We start from the raw sequence: 16,683 nt of genomic DNA on the forward strand, positions 1-16,683 counted from the left end.
GCTATGATAAGAGTAGGTTTAGTTTTCTAAGAAACTGCCAACTGTCTTTCAAAGTGGCTTGCATTTCCACAAGAGACGAAGGAAGAATTTGTTGCTCCACATCCTCATCAGCATGAGGTGTTGTCAGTATTCTGGATTTGGGCCATTCCAATAGGTGTGATGTGGTATCTTAGGCTTGTCTTAGTTCACATTCCCCTGATGACATATGATGCAGAGCATCTTTTCATAAAATTATTTGCCATCTGTATAACTTCTTTGGGGAGATATCTGTTAAGGTCTTTGGCCCATTTTTTCAAGTGGGTTATTTTCTTATTGTTGAGTTTTCAGAGTTCTTTGTATATTTTAAATAACAGTCCTTAATAAGATGGGTCTTTTGCAAATATTTTCTTCCAGTCTGTGGCTAGTCTTCTCATTCTCTTAAGAATGGCTTTCACAGAGCAGAACTTTATAACTTAAATGAAGTCAGCTTCTCATCAAGCAGACCCTGCACTGAGTACTAAGCATGGAGCTTGATGCTGGGCTTGATGCTAGGCTTAATTTCACAACCTTGAGATCATGATCTGAGCCCAGAGTCAGACGCTTAACCAAATGAGCCACCCAAGCACCCCTTTCCTTTACATTTTTAACATATTTCTAATCATTTCTTTGAATTCTTGTCTGATATCTGGACTCCCCCATAGACAAATTGTTGCTGGGTTTTTTTGTTTGTTTGTTTTGTTTTTTTCCTGTCAGTAATACTTACTGGGTTCTTTGCATGTCTCATGGTATTTAGTTAAAATCTAGACTTTTTAGATAATAAAGTATATTATTGTAAACTATTAGTACCAATTCTCCTTCCCTACACTAAGGCTTCTTGTTTCCATGTTGGTTGTTTTGTGACTTGGGTGAACTATTTTAGTAAAGTCTAGTTCTCCTTCTGGGAGCAGCCTCTCATGTCATTCCTTAGAGGTCACAGCCTTGACATGTGTATAATCACCCTTAGTTGAGAAAGGATTTTGCAGTGCTTTTCCCCCCTGATTTCTCTATCCACTGACTGTCTCTGTTGTTATCACAAATTGCTGCTAGCTTCCACTCATTGCTGGCAGATTGCTCCGTTGTTTTTGACGATGACTTGGGGCATAAATTGCTCCATAGTCTGATCTGATAAATTGGGTACCCTTTGCAGGGGTGATCTTTGGAGAGAATCTTTGAGATTTGTTTCCACTCTAAGAGTTCTCTTTATTACTATCTGTTTCTCTGGTCTCCCTTTTCAGCTTCTGGTTCATCTACCATTTAGCTTTCTTTTTCTCATACGGTTACAAGGCTTCTCTTAATTGCTCACCACCAAGATCTCAATTGTTTTCCACAATACCCTTAGTCTGAACTTCCTCATACTCTGTTCTGAATAAAATCAATTAATCCTAAATTGAGTTGTACTACTCTTTGTTCTTTTAATCCTTCTCTCCCCCTAAGCAAAACTGCTGTGCCACGGCTTTGGAGCCATAGCCAGGACAGTAGCCCACTTCTGCCAGAGGGATATCCGTGGTCTATGAGTACAGCTCTAAGCAGAAACTCAAGACCCTGATCTTCTCAATTAGCTCCTTCTGGCATGGAATATTTGCCCTAAAAGTGAGCCTGGGCAGAGGCACTTAAGTCTTCGTATCCTCAGCCTACTGCTCCTAGATTAGAGCTTCTTTTCTATTCTTAAGAATTGTGTCTCTTGGCCATGTCTGCCTAAAATAGTGCTGAGGACTGGGATCAGGGCCTAAAGTGTGCCTCCCTAGCTTCACATCTAGTTAGTCTTGTCCCCTGAATGGCTTATTTGGGCCTCTACTCAAGAGTAGGAAAGCTACACTAAAATCCAATTGTCAAGCACATTGTAGACCCTGTCCCCTCCCAGCTACTACTTATTGCTTGTTGCTGGGTCAACCTTAGCATGACTCATAGGTTTGTACCTTGGCTTTGTTTTTAATCCATTATAAATGTTTATCTTGCTTTTGAGTTTACTTTATCATTTTAAGTTTTAGTTTCTGGGCAGCCTTGGTGGCACAGCGGTTTAGCACCGCCTGTAGCCTGGGGTGTGATCCTGGAGACCCAGGATTGAGTCCCACATCAGGCTTCCTGCATGGAGCCTGCTTCTCCCTCTGCCTCTCTCTTTGCTCTCTCTGAATGAATGAATAAATAAATCTTAAAAAAAATAAGTTTTAGTTTCTATATTTATATTGCTCCCATGTATCCAGTAAGCAGGAGATGCTTCAAAGTGTTAACTCTCTGTGCAATTTTGACTGGTAACCTTTTCTGACTTTATTAGGAAAATACCTTATATTTCAGTTCTGAAACTAACAAAATTACTCCCAAATTTATTAGTTGTTTGCAGAGCTTATTTCATTTGATTATGTAAATACCTGCATAGTTACTATATTATTTTCACAAATTTGAACCAGGTCATGTTGGTTTTCATTTTATACTTATGGTGAAACGTTAGTCAATTCAATTTACTAAATATTATTTGATGATTTTTCTATGTGCAAGAATGGTACTAGGGAGATATATTAGTGGGGTCATTTATTATAATTTTGCTGATTATAGAGTTGGGGAAAATTTGGACATATAAATGGCTATTGTAGAACAGATACAAATAATGCTGTGAATGAATTTTTAGAGTTAATAATCCAATAGGATTAGAACACTCTATTATAAAATTTGCTATTTGGATTGGTAAAGAAGGGGTGATCTTTAAAGATGATCTTTGAGATTTGGTTCCACCCTAGAAGTTCTCTTTTTTACTGTCTCTTTCTCTGATCCTCTCTTTTAAACTTCTGGTTCATCTACTATTTAGCTTTTAATCTCATGGGGTTACAAACCTCCTCTTAATCGCTCACCACCAAGATCTCAATTGTTTTCCACTATTCAGGGAAGAATATTTATGTTTACATTTACATTTATTCAATACTGAGAACATATAGAGGAATTCCTATATCAACACATATATACTTTTTCTTTAAATAAATGCATATTTTATACCTGAATGATTGAAATATGAAATTTCTAAGTAGAATACACTATAATTAAAGTTGTAACTTTAGGTACCTGAGTGGCTCAGTTGATTAAGTGTCTGCTTTTGGCTCATGACCCCAGAGTCCTGGGATGGAGCCCTGCATTGGGCTCCCTGTTCAGTGGGGAGTCTGCTTCTCCCTCTCCCTCTGCATATGCTCTCTCTCTCTCTCTCTCTCAAATAAATAAATGAATATTAAAAAATACAGTTGTAACTTTAATCATGAACCACACTAAATATTTTATATTACAAATTATTTTGAAGCTTGTAGTATGTTCTTTTACACTCTTTCTACAATCTCTTTCTCAAGCCAGCATGTTGAAAGCCACATAAGAAACTCAATCTAATTTTAAAGAAGATGATGTTATATATTATGATTTACTTTGTGCAAGATGCTAATAAGTTTTTTAAGTACAGAGCTCTGTTAAGCATCTGCCTTTAGCTCAGGTCATGATCTCAGGGTCCTGGGATCAAATCCCACATCAGACTCCTGCTCTGCTGGGGAGTCTGCTTCTCCTTCTCTTTCTTCCCCTCCCCCTTACTTGTGCTTGTATACTCTCTCTCAAATAAATAAATAAAATGTTTAAAAGAAAGGTTTTTAAGTACAGTTTCTTTTTAAAGCCTCACACTCATCTTAAAGGTAAGTACTATGATTATTTCTGTGTAATCAGTGAGGGAACTGAAACAGAAGTTAACTTGATGGGGTGGACAGTGCTATTCATTCATTAAGGGTTGGACTGAAATATAATTTAAGACAGTCTGGATCTGGGATCTACTCAGTCTATACTTACCTCCAATAGATAGAGCTCTCTCTCTCCCTCTCTCCCTTGCTCTCTCCTATACACAGTAACACTATATATAGTAATATAACCAGTGGAGAATGAGACATCATCCTATAATCCCATACACATCATCTCTACTACAAAACATATGAGTGACACAAATAAACAGAAAAAAAAAAACAGAGATTTTTTTTTCTGGTAGAAAAAAAGGTACATTAAATATTTCAATGTCTCTCTTAAAAAAAAAAGTAAATAGACAACAAAAAATGAAGAGCATGGCATAGAATTGGCTTTGTATGTTTGTGGTTCACTAGCTATAAAGACTATGTCCTTTGAGACAAAGCCAGACAGATGTGAGAATAACAAGAAGAATTTACCAAATAGGAATTTAAAGAAACCAAAGTATGAAATTAGAAGTAATAAACAATTGGTAAGTGGAGATATTTGGGGCATGTAATGTTAATAAGGAAAGACTTCTTGGTGAAAGGAGAAGAGTTCAAGATTAAAGGAAGAAAATTACAATGTGTGGGATGGAACAGAAGAGGCTATTACATGTGTTAAGTGGAAATCTAGGGAATGTTCAGAAAGAATTCTGTCAAGCCCTTAGAGACCAACAAATTGGGCCATGATTGAAGAAAAAGGAACACCCAAAATTGTTTCAGGGAACATATAAGTGTGGTATTCGAAGAACAAACGGAATGGTTTATATAGCCCATTTTTAAAAGCTAGTCTCCTGAGAACCACCAAACATTTTTTCAGGATGGCTCTGATGCTGTCTGAATGATGAACACAGGGCAATTATGTTGGTGATGCCATGCAAAATCCCCCTGAGAGACAGAGCCATCAGGCTTCTGCAAGGGTAGGAAATGGGAACAAAGTACTATTTTATAAGCAAAATGTGTTACTTTTCTTTAAAACATATATAAAAAAAAGAGACGATCCAAAGACCAAGGGAGTTATCACTGACCATGTTGGGAAGTGAGGCAGTGTAAAAATAAATACAAAATTGAGTTGTCAAGTTGGACTTCTGGAGACCTGAAATAGATACAGATGGAAACTTAGGTGCACAATAGCAGATCCTGCAATGACTCAAGGGGGTGAGGTGCAGGTTAAGAAAAACCTGGATGCAACTTGTCTGTGAATGGAGAAGGTTAGTTACAGCGTTGAAAGCAGCAGGGGAAGAAAAATACCTAATTGAGGGGTGTCCACAAGATGACGTAGGGGAGAGAAGGAACTGGGGAAAGTTAAGAGAAGAATAATCCCTCCTAATATGCCCTCCTTTCCTTATTGAGTCATCTGTCAGATTTTTATATTTGAAAAACTATGGATCCAATTAAAAGAAATATTTTAACTTTGACAGATCTCCACTAGAGACTTCTATCAAATATACATTCTTTTCTGATTTTCTATGACCTGCAAAAATTAGCTTTAACTTTTCAGTTGAGCACACAAAGAAAAATAAATAAGTGAATGTACTCAACAGAAGTTCAACTCTAATAGCTTTAATTTAATGTTTTATTTCTGAAGGTCTAATTGTTTTAGATTTTAATCATCATATTAGAATATATTCAAATACTGGGGGGATGATTTTACAAAGACTGAAGAAATAGTACATTCATTACATTCAATACATTAATAAATTATGGAAAATTAGAAAATTTAGTTCCTTATGGTTCTTCCCTCCTCTTCTGCCTCCAGAAGTGTTTATTTCTTAGGCAGAAGCATCATAGCTAGGAATAATTAGTTTGGGAATGTTTCCCAGATAATAACATGGTGCCCCAGAGACCTGAGAAAAGAACATTGCGCATATGAAACTGAGTTCTAATAGAAGCCTAATCACTGACTCACATTCAGATTCCTTGAGAAAATTACTTAACCCATTTCTGGGTCTCTCACCAGCATGAGGAGAATAATGCCTACTTTACAGCAATGTGGGATGTATTAGCAATTAAATGGTGGTAAAAATGCCTTGAAAATACAAAGCTGCACTATATAAAAAAAAAAAGCGTCAAATAAGAATGAAGAAAACAAAGGAAGAAAGAAGTTTGGGAATATGTTAGGAATAATTCCTGGAAAAGCCCCCGGAGAGGCCAGGGCTCCCTGCATGGGCTTGTTTTGCACAGCAGCTAAGTCAATAGACCACCCTTCATTGGTAAGAAAGGCTGAGGGACCCTGTGAACTTCACACTGGATAAGCACAAATTAATTTGGTACAGGTGTTTTTTATACGCTGAGGGATAACGTTCGCAGTGTCCTGTAGCCTTCCTACTCCTGAGGTGGTCTGCACTGAGGAAATACTAGGCTGTCATCTAAAACCTGTCAGAACACCAGCTGGATGTAAGTGGTTAGAACCTCGTATGCTGACTTATGTTTGGTATCTCGAACACATAAAGAAGACATGTAAAAGACTCCAGAAACATTTCAGAAGGAAGAAAACTTCTATGGGTCCATGTTTCCTTACCCGCAAATCTCAAGGCCTCACGTGTTGCAGAATTTTGATATTTTTTTGGAGGGCATGTAGGGATCTATGTATCTACCTGAGTATTTAGGTATGTATGTATCTATCTACCTACCTATCTATCTATATCATCCATCTATCATCTATCAACATAACCAGTGAAAACTAAGGCATCACTCTATTATCTAACACATTATTATCTCTGCCGCAAAACATATGAATTGTACAAATAAAGACAAATCATAAATAATGTCATAATGGTTAGGTCAAATTTTTCTGGTAATTGATTTGTGAAATTGTTGTTTTCAACTTTTGGAATTTGGAGTTTGCATGTAAGAATTGCAAAAAGGAGGTTGTGGATCTGTTAAAAAATATATATATATACATATATACACACACCTCTGAGGCTGAAACTGGAAACTTAGCCTTGCATAGGGTGGTATGCCTTATAGTTTGGACTGGACTATATAATTTTGGGGAGAAAACTGTCTGCTTAAGTGTGGATTATACTTATTTTTTAATGGTCACAATTCATTTAGCTCACTGTTAAAATAGTTTTTGTGATTTTTCTGAACCCGAAGTCTACAGCCCATATATAAGCTGCTGAGGGAATGTGAATCCAGATACCTACTGAAATAGTGTGCACATTTCTGTGTATATGTGTGTTTTTCCAGAGAGATGGTTCATAGCTTTTCTTTTCTTTTTTGCCCTTAAAATCTCCAAGCACTCCAAGAGTCAGAAAAGTTCTCAAGCTTCTGCTTTATCTCTATAAATGTTTTTTTTTTTTTTTTTAAGATTTTACTTATTTATTCATGAGAGACACAGAGAGAGAGAGGCAAAGACACAGGCAGAGGGAGAAGCAGGCTCCCTGTGGGGAGCCTGATGTGGGACTTGATCCTGGAACTCCTGGATCAAGCCTTGAGCCAAAGGCAGATGCTTAACTGCTGAGCCACCCCACGCACCCCAGTGACAATAGTTCAAAAGAAGGGTTTACATTAGTATTTTAGCAATGCATTTTATGCTCCTTACTTTGGCTAGGATGACTGCCTATGGTCTAGTTCACCGACTTTCTTTATGTTTCTTGTCCTCAGAAATCTTGTCCCTGTCTCAGTTTTTGTCCTAGTTGTTTGCTCTGCATGACGTCCCTGCCTAAGACCTTCCCACAGCTGGTTGTTTTTTGTAATTTAAATCTCAGCTCAAATGCTACCTCCTCCAAGAAGCCTTCTCTGACTACTTAATTTGAAATCACTTCCAGTCCCCATTGCACCATCCTGCTTTGTTTTCTTCACAATAGAGTCACAACTTGCATGGCTAAACATGGTCGCCTTCAGCACTTAATCCCCTAACTGCAATAATCTTATTTATTATGTATTTACTTACTTATTTTCCAATGCCCCACCCTAGAATGTAAATTTACTGCTATCCTCTATGTCTCAAGAAGTAATTGCTATTTAGCAGGCTGCCAATGAGTATTCGTGGAATAAATGAATAAATGAATTGATTGCACTCATTGGGATAGTAATGGTGTCTACTGCAGAAAATCGGAACTGGTAAGCAATGGCCAGTTAAAAGTTACTGTACTAACCAGGGCAAGTCACTTAATCATTTTATAATTGTTATTTTCTTTTAAATATAAAATCATATAAAATATATAAATTATAATATTGTCATTTTATAATTTTCTTCATAAGTAAAATAGATAGAATAGTACCCACCTGGCAAATTTATTGTGAAATTTATATGTGTCACCGTGTTTAGCACCCTTGCCAGGCTAGGATACATTTGTTAAATATTATTGTCATTATTATTGTCATTTTACAAAAATTAAAAAATTACTTGAGACCAAAGGCCTATTGAACAAAATAAAAATATGTACTGTCTAAAATGTACTACTTAAGATTCCAGATAGGGGCAGCCGGGTGGCTCAGTCAGTTCAGCAGAAGTGTCTGACTCTTGATTTCAGCTCAGGTCATGACCTTAGGATAGTGAGATCAAGCCAGTGTGGGGCTCTGCACTCAATGGAGAGTCTGCTTGTGATTCTCTTTCCGTCTCCCCCTGTCTCTTCCCCTCTGCTTGTGTACATTCTCTCTTTCTCTCTCTCAAAAAAAGGTTCCAGATAAAAGTATCTAAAGGAATAGATAACATATTAACATAAATTTAAATTGCTAAATATGTATTAAAATACAAACTCTAAGAATTTTGGATTTGAGCATAGACCTTAAAAGTGTTTTTGTAATTTAAGCACTGTTTTGGATTCCAATTTTTGAGAGTTAATAACATTTGAAACTAAATACATGCTTTACTCTTTTATTGTATACTGACAAAATACATAAACAGAATGCCAAGTAGTTAATCTTCATAATATCTAAAAGTCTCCAGAATTCAACACTCGACACTAGTAATTCTCTCAAGTATTTGTATATCTTGAGTATTCATTTGTCTTTATAAAAGAATCACTCAGAATATGCTGGCTAACTAGATAAATGAAGAATGTGATTTGAGAGATGTACTCTCAGAAACTAATTTTATTTTGGAAAATTTTGCTATTACCCTGTGCTAGTAGAGTTAATGAGTGATTTTTCCATCTACTTAGTTCTAAAAAATCATTTCCACTTCAAATAGCATTTCTCATTAAAGTTTTTGTCGATTAGTTCTCTATCTCATTATGCTGAAGAATGTGGTTCTAAACCAAATTTCTAAAACCATTGCACGTGTCCTAATCCAGTTCATTAAATATCACAGCCTAAGTATTTCTTTCTGATGTTTTCTTTTAAGCAGTACATGCACCAAGCTTGTTTATATCAACTTTGAAGGAACTATTTTATAGCTTTATAATATTTTAGAACTGAAATAGTCCTTAGACATCATCTGGTTCAATTCTCATCATTTAAAAATGAATGAACTGAAGGCCAGAAAGGAAGATGTGTCCAAGATCATCAAGAGAATTAATGGAAGAGCAGAGGATAGGACTCACATCTGACTTTATTTCTTCAGATCTCTAACCACGAATTCCCAAGGGGCAGTTACCTCCTAATGAGCTCAGCCCAGGCTGTAGACTGGGAGTAACTTCTTAGTGAAAAAAATCATAATCACAATTGCTCTTAGGTTGTCAGCATTTTGAAGAACCAGAGAGATATTGCCCTAAAAAAGGGAGAACCCAAAGAAGGAAAAATGCTTTAAATTGCAGATAAGTTCTCCAGGGTCACTCCCTGCCCTCCTTGTTCTCTGGATAATTCTTTACTGCATGAGTTCTGGGTTAGACCCATGCTTGTGAATCTATTTCCTTTCCTTGTTTTTTTTTTTTTTTTCTTCTCCCTCCTCCTTCTATGAAATATTTTGTTACCTTTGGATAGAGTCTAGCAAGGAAGTGAAAAGACTTAGCTAAAGATCCAGTTAAGCAGAGCTTTTACATAGAATTTAATTTAAAAAATCGAGTCAATTATTTGGATAATACATGTAAAGAAAATGCCAGAAGTGTTTCTCCGAAAATAGCCAGGAAGTTAAAATAAGAATTACATTTTTACAGGGATTATGCAACCAGTCAATTCTTTAATCCATTTTATCCAGGCAGATGTACCCTATTCAACACTGTAAAGCCTCTTTTTCTTTTCTTTTCATTTCTTTTTTTTTAAAGAGCCTTTCGATATGTAACTGTAGGATTTCTAATAAAATGTTTCAAGAGAAGAGTACTGAAATATACCATTGCCACTGTGTAAATCTTAGGTGTTTGTTCTCAGAATTTATGCCATTATTTTCAACCAGGGATCGTAATCTTAGTTTGCTCACTCTGAAGGCAAGATAAGATTCCAAGCATTTCTAAAATAGTTGGTATAATTTATTGTCACTGCAGTGCAGTCAGATTTAAACCTGTTAGGACCCTGATGCCACAAAACAGCTATTCAGAGTTCAAAGGGGTAGGCCTACACATGCGATTAAGTTATCGCTAATGGAACTACTATAACCCTTGCTGTGCCCTGGCTGCTCCTGGTGTTCCAAAGATTATGTGACACCCCAAAGTCTTCAGATACCTATTATGCATATTTTATTGCATAAATCACAGGTGTCAAAGTAAAACACATTCAATGAATTGCTTCCTGCCACTAACCTAAAAATTATTTTCAAAATAAAAAATCATGTTTCCTCATGAATACAAACTTCTCCTGACAAACCTCCAGTGCCAAATGTGGTTTCCATTTGCTGTTTTTGGATTTATTTGACTGTGCCAAAGTTCAGGTGTGCCAGCTCTTTGTAATAAGCCATTTGGATGAAAGCTTGGCTAGCTCAAAGGATCCTGATGTATTTTATTGCTGCCTTTTAAGATTATTGTTCAGAAATACCAAGTCTAATTTTGAAATCAATTAGCCATTCGGTCTGATGAGGTGTTGGCCCAGCTCAGGTTCACACCCGCTGTCCACAGATTATTGTTCACTTGAGTCAGATCCTTAGGACCGTGCTGTTCCCCAGCATCTGGTAGACATATGTTTGATGTTCTTGCAGAATGAGCTGATGGTTTAAATAGCAAACCCTAACGAAGAAAGCTTTGTGCATTTGCTGCTGTTAGCCAGGAAAACAAACGTTTTATAATACTCTGTAAAAAAGAAAAAAAAGAGAGAGAAAGAAAAAGGGAAACCTTATTTCTTTCATATTTTATTATTTTTTTTCTATGATCTGTGTCTAGGGAACTTAAGTCTTCAAAATATAAATGGTAGAATGAACAGATGTAACGAGGAAAGAATCAGATTATTTGCTGCCTACTAGTACAGGACAAATACTCCTCTCTCTTTGAGTCCCCTGGACTGAAAGTATAATATCTTTCCCAGAAAGCTGCTTCCAAAAGGAGACCATACCTTTCTATCACAGCCAATCAGCACTTGTGAAGGTGCAAATTCTGCTTGGCAGGGGCCAGTGCTTCTGGGAACACTGCCAGAGGCCCCAGCACCACCCATGCTGTTCAAAAGAAGTGGCAGATAGTAAAATATAAAGCTAAACTACCCCTGCCCCAGTTCCCCAGTCCCTGGCCACCTAATGTTTCCGTAGAGCAGGGAGATCTGACTTGTTCTTTCCTGAGATGTCACTGATACCTCCCATGGGCTCATTACAGAGATCTCCCGGGCAACCAAATGATAATGGGGTGGAAACTGGGCCTCTTCCATGACTTCCATAGACAAGAACATTTGCTTTTTCTTTTCCCAACTCTGGAATAAAGTAGCAAAGTCACTTGTAAGTGCAAAATAAAATTAATTTGATGTATTATTTTGTACCAGTGATAAGGATTTACCGGACTGAGCAGAGATCAAATGATACAGAGGACTATCTTCTACCTGTAGATGCATGGTCTTCTCCTGAACTCTTAGTGAATCCGGAAGGTCATTGCTGTGGGTAGTACGTTCCTTATGTTCACCACTCACTCTCTTTAGGGAGTTTTCATTCATTCAATCAACACATACCTGTCAAATGTTTACTGTGTGTTGAGCACTTGGAAAGCAATGAAGAAAAAACAGATCTGGTCCCTAACTTCCTGAAACTTACAGTCTAGAGGCAAAAAACAATGTTAAAGGAATAAAAACTAAATAATTGAATGTCAGCCTACAAATAAGGAAAATGAGGAAAAGAAGTGCCAGTTCTAGATTTCAATTATTATTTAACATTTGAACATTCAAACTACTTTTCTTAAAAGTTACTGCATGCTCTGAATGTTTTGGATAAGAAGGGAACAGATTTTCAGTAGATAGGAAGCATAGCCTGTTTTATATTTTCTAGTGTATTTTCGCCAAGCATTTAAAACTCCACCCCTATTTTAGTGAGTGTATAGTATGTTTGCATCACACTATCATCCTTTATCGCATTTTCTTGCCCCCAAAATGTGGCTATTTACTGATGGAGATACTTGAGGATCAGAATGATTGAGTAACATGTATCTCATCACAGAGACTGTAAATTAGAGCTGAGATGAAGTTAAAGTAATACTTGGCTCTGACGTCCATGTTTTTTTTCCCAACATGACTGATTATTTCTCAACAAACTCAATAATGATAAAGGGTAAAAAAAAATTTTCATTATTATTGAATGTGCCAATTAAAGTGCTTAGCAAATTAGCTCTGAACTTGCCATTACCTGACACCGAGCCTCTTCAGGTGTGTCCAAATACAACCCTCTGGAAAGGAGAAAAAATTCGTGGGAAATATCAGAAAGGGAGACAGAACATGAGAGACTCCTAACTTTGGGAAATGAACAAGGAGTGGCGGAAAGGGAGGTGGGCGGGGGGTAGGGGTGACTGGGTGACAGGCACTGAGAGGGGCACTTGATGGGATGAGCACTGGGTGTTATGCTATATGTTGGCAAATTGAAGTCCAATAAAAAAATTAAAACAAAAACAAAAACAAAAAACAAATACAACCCTCTGCTGCCTTTACCTATATATAAGAGAAGGCACAGATGTCTGCAATATAAATATGCTTACACTTTTAGAGAAAGCTGAGTACATAGTAACATAAAATTTTACACACAGTGTAACTCTGTGCAAATAGGTATTTGTTCTTAAGTCAAGCTTGGGATGTGGAAAGTAGCATGTAGGAAACCCCCAGAGGAGAATTTGTTTTCCTTCACTAAAATAGAGGGAGGAGGCCATGAGAGAAGAGCTTCTGAAAAGAAATTCAGTGAACTTTCTGTTGCTTGTGTTGAAAATACATTGGTACTCTGATCACCTTGGTTACTCCCTAGGGAAGCTTTATTTCACCTTCCAGAAAACATATTAAGAAATATGGTGATTTAAAGTGGGAGAAGGGTATTATCTGGAACCATTGAATATGAAACTTATTTCTGTTCTTTCAAATTTCTCCATCAAAGAATATGCTTTGAGGTTGACATCATAATAATAAATCTTTCTAGAGATTGCTTAATCTTTCTAAAAACAAAGATGACCAACTAGGACCAGCACACCAGAGTAGGATTCAGGCTGCAACTGACACCATAAGTTACTACTATTAGAAATTCCTGCTGTTGTTGATTCCTGGCTAAACAGCAAGCTATCACAAAGGGTGATGATGGTGAAGTGGCTTATTCTTTCCTCTTCCATGCAAAACATCTCACCGATTTTTACTGAAGGTAGAATATGGCTAAATATTCAACAACAGTGAACATTTAACATTCTAAAGCCTCTGAAATCTAAGCTTAGTGAACCTTCAAAACCTCAGAAACTTAGTTGCTATAATTCAATACTGAAAAAATGTAAATATTAGAAATTTCTATGCCTTTTTTTCCTGTCCAACAGTAGATCCTTTGATCTCAAATATAAGAGGATTCTTGGTAGATTAAAAACATGACCACTGAGGTTAATATTTTCCCCTCAATATTATAAAAACCCCACCAGTTTGGAACAGTATAATGAAAGGGTACATTTTATAATTTTCAGCATACGACTCTTTATTAAGGTGATGGAAATTCACTAGTGTAAAATAATGTTATGTGCTGTTATCACTTGTGATAGTATTCTTCTTCCAGTTAAATGCAAGGGCAAATCTGAAACACAGCAACCCCACCTTGCTCTTCCTGTTTCCATATACCTCATATATATCATGCATCCAATCACCTATTTGGCCCTTTTTTGATGACCAACATAATAATTTTAACTTTCACATTGGTTAGAAATAGGCAAAGAATGGTGAGGGACTACAACATACCAAGACCCATCTCATTCACCTCTGTTAGACATTAGCATACCCCGCCACCTGACTAAGAAGTAGAATCAATCATGATCTAATATTTCGGAAACAATGTATCACCAAAAGCAATGCCAAAATCCACTTGAGATTTTCCTTAATAAAGTGCTTATCTTCCACATTAACAAAAAATATCTAGGACACAGTAGAAAGATTGCTTTTTCATGCCTACACTGTGAGAGTCTTTCTGCCTGGTTTTAGTTTATTAATTGGTGGATGATGTAAGCATTTTGCCATCAGCAACCCTAGTGCAGAACTGTAGTTAGGTACACCTTACAGAATAATTCTGTTGACTATAAAACCTAAGCCATAATTTTGAGCTTTTGTTTCTACTTTTCAGGAAGGCATCAGGGATGAGTAATAAATGTCCTCTTATTTTGTGAAATGACGAACATTAAAAATGTGTAATCTTTTTCTTCTTATTCCTAAGTTGTGAAACACACTATCTATCTACTTCTGAAAAGTATAGCTGGGATGGTGGGTTGTAAATGAAGAACAGAAAAGAAGATTAAGTGATCTGGCTGAGTTCACATAGTGGATGAAGCTGTGGTCAAACATGGAATTTTAGGGATCCCTGCATGGCTCAGCGATTTAGCGCCTGCCTTCAGCCAGGCGTGTGATCCTGGAAACCTGGGATCGAGTCCCACATCAGGCTCCCTGCATGGAGCCTCTGCCTCTCCCTTTGTCTGTCCCAGAGCCTCTCCCTCTGCCTGTGTCCCTGTCTCTCTATCTCTGTGTCTCTCATGAATAAATAAATAAAATCTTAAAAAAAAACCACATGGAATTGTATACTATCTTTGTCTTCCTATGAGAAAAGCAATGTGCACTTAGAGTAGACATTTTGGAAAAATGCAGAAACATGTGAAAAGGAAAATTTAAATCAGCTAAAATCCAAGGTTGATACTTAACCCATGTTAATATTTTCTTATATTTCAGTATAGAATTTTTTGTTTGTTGCATTTGTGTCTGTGTACGACACAATTTGAATCAAGGTATATATAGTGTTTTGTATACTGAATTTCTTATAAGAATTTGCATGTCACTAAATAGTCTTTGAAGATCTGATTTATAATGGTTGTAGGCTATTGCGTTGAGTGTATATATTGTAATTTATTCAGCTCATCTTTTTAAATGAATGTTTAAGTTATTTTTCCTATTATAAATAAAGCAGTTATGTCCATCCTCATACATAAATCCTAGTGTGTATCTCCAAATTAATTCCGTGATTAATTCCCAGGTATCAAATTGATAAGCCAGGAGGCATAGACATTTTTAAGGATCTTGATTCATATTAGCAACTTATTTTTTCAAAATGCTTTAACTTACACTCCTGACTGTAGTATCTGAGAGCGCCTGCTTTACCCAACAACTTGGGTAAAGTTATTATGTTTTTAGATTTTCCAAAGATAAAATGAGAAATCTATATTTCTCAGATTAAAAGTAAAACCGAGCCTTACTTTGTATATTGAATATCTGCTTCTCTTTTCTTTTTTTAAGTTGTCTGTCCCTGTCTTTTGTGTATAACCTCATTAGCATGTCTGTCTTTTCGTTTCTTCATAGTTTCTTTTAAGGACTGTGACCACTAATCAACCCTGTGTGTTGTTGTGCTTTCCTGATCTGTCATTTTCTTCTCATCTTGTTTGTGTTTGTGTTTTTCTGCTTCAGATATTTCTGCTGTTGTGAACACATTCTTCTCTTGCCCTTTATGATAGTTTTCTTAGCCTCTATGCTTACATTCTACACTTTAATGTCAGAAAAAATACTCATTTAGATTTTCTTCTTGATCTTTTACATTTTTTTGTCCTTCCTAAATAGTAAGATCATTAAACCATCCACAATGAACAAACCCTGTTGACCTGTGGTAGAAGCAAAGATAGAACTTCATTTCTTCCCGAAAAATCTCGTCATTATTTTAATGGCTATGTCTTTTCCAATTTTTTTCAAACGCCGTCCTTCTCATATACAACATTTGTATTTTTGGCAGCGTTTTCTGTTTCTTAGAACTCTGGTCTGGCTTTATTTTTGTGTCCACATCACCACACTTTATTAAGTATGGTAGCTTTAGAACACATTTTTATATCTTACTGAAAATCTTCTCTCATAAATCTTGTTTTTTACCTATTTTGGATTTTCATACCATACACTTAGGAAAAATTTATTTTGTTAAAAAAAATACTTTTTAGATTTGATTTAAACCCTAGACTTGGTTTCTTTAACTGGTGTTCTATCTTAGATTGTTGCATGAGGATTTTTTTTTTTGTCTTTCTATAATATTTTTAAAAATGTCACATTTCCCCTACTCCATCAGTTCAGTAAATCAAAGTAAAAGGAAAACTTAAATTACAGAATCAATGTAATGTGAGATGTAGTTCTGAGACAGTATGTGTAATACTTGTTTTTTTTTTCCCCTCCAAAGCATTTATGTCATTCAACATAGAGTCCCCAGATCTTGTACCCTGAATCAGGGCAAAATTCACTTGGTCCAAGTTATTTAGATGTAGAAAAAATACATGTAAACAGATAAATAAAAATTTCAAGTGGACAAGGGGATTTATTTTCAGTTTATTTACATCTGTGTATCTTCTTGCAAGTTTCAGAGGTTGAATAAAGCTATAATACAGCCACTTCTCTGAACAAACTTGCATGTAAATACAGTTTATTTCACTTGAAGCCTGCCCCTGTGACTGATGGA

General features: G+C 36.3%; 1 pseudogene; it reads right to left on the reverse strand.

The window, feature by feature from the left end:
- The window catches only part of LOC121497675, a 124,429-nt pseudogene that overhangs the window by 22,362 nt on the left and 85,384 nt on the right, over window positions 1-16,683 (reverse strand).

The sequence above is a fragment of the Vulpes lagopus genome, chromosome 8, assembly GCF_018345385.1.
Source record: "Vulpes lagopus strain Blue_001 chromosome 8, ASM1834538v1, whole genome shotgun sequence".
NCBI lineage: Eukaryota > Metazoa > Chordata > Mammalia > Carnivora > Canidae > Vulpes > Vulpes lagopus.